Source organism: Chrysochloris asiatica, unplaced genomic scaffold, assembly GCF_000296735.1.
Source record: "Chrysochloris asiatica unplaced genomic scaffold, ChrAsi1.0 scaffold00042, whole genome shotgun sequence".
Taxonomy (NCBI): Eukaryota; Metazoa; Chordata; class Mammalia; order Afrosoricida; family Chrysochloridae; genus Chrysochloris; species Chrysochloris asiatica.
This window is the reverse complement of record NW_006408560.1, coordinates 8,449,899-8,451,288: the sequence shown is the minus strand read 5'-3', so window position 1 is coordinate 8,451,288 and position 1,390 is coordinate 8,449,899.

The following is a 1,390-nucleotide window of genomic DNA, read 5'->3' as shown; positions in this document are numbered from 1 at the left end:
GCTGAAAGCAGAGAGTATCAGAAAGATGTTTATCTGTGCTTTATTGATTATGCAAAGGCTTTTGATTGTGTGGATCATGACAAGTTATGGACAACATTGTGAAGTATGATTATTCTGGAACACGTAATTGTGCTAATGAGGAATCTGTACCTGGACCAAGAGGCAGTTGTTGGAACCTGAGGGGCTTATCTTCTGGCACTATATCTGACAATATCTGGTGCTCTTCATCATGTTTCAGTATTCAATATTCTTGTGCTATCTGAGTGTTCCATTGCTATTCATAAGATTTCCCATGACTAAATATTCAGAAGTAATCCGTCTCTCCTTCTTCCCAGTGTGACTTCATCTGAAACAAATTTTAAGCTATATACCATAAATTACAATTGCTGTTGAAATAAAGTTAGTTTAAATAGTCTGTATTTTAATTTAAACCTTTACCGTTTCATTTTAGGTGAGTTTCATTGTAATTCCTAAGTTTTGTCTTGTTTATGTTGTTAGGTGCTGTTAAGTCATTTCCGATTCATAGGGACCCTGTGCACAGTAGAACACAACACTGCCAGATCCTGTACCATCCTCACAATTGCTATTACACATGAGCCCATTGGTGCAGCCACTGTCAATCCATCTTGTTGGGCATCTTCCTCTTTTTAACTGACCCTCTACTTTCCCAAATATAATGTCCTTCTCCAGGGAATGGTCCTTTTTGATAATATGTCCAAAGTATGAGAGATGAAGTCTCATCATCCTGGCTCGTATTTGGCTTTTTAGAATTCCTCTATGATAGAATTTCAGTCTTAGTGTAGTGGTGTAGGATAAGCACTGAATTGCTAACTGCAAGGTTGGTGGTTCAAACCCACCAGGTGCTCTTCAAAAACCCTATACAGAGTTTCTATGAGTCAGAACTAACTCAACAGCACTTAACAATAACAACAGAAAATTTTTATATTTCTTTTGTGATGAAGATCTGTTCAATTTCTGATGACAGTGGCATTGTAGAGTAAACACTGGTACAACCTAAGGTCAGTTTGAACCACATGGTCAGCATTTCAAACCCACTAGCCACTCCTCAGAAAGCCTATACAGGATTGCTAAGAATGGGAACATAGTCAATCAACAGCACTTAACAATAACAATAGTAAGACTGCTTCTCATTTTCTTTTGTCTTAAAAAGTCTTCACCTAGTTGGGAGGAGTGCTACAAAATTGCCTTAGAGTTACATGGTCTCAAAGACTAGGAGGCCTGATCCTTCCTGCTATCTGTATCTTTTGGCTCATTGTCAAAGACAAGAATTGGTCATCCCAAACCATTTGCATATGCTTATGTTGGCCTATGGTGTTTTCAATAGCCTCATATGGATGCGAAAGCTGGACAGTGAATAAGGAAGATCATA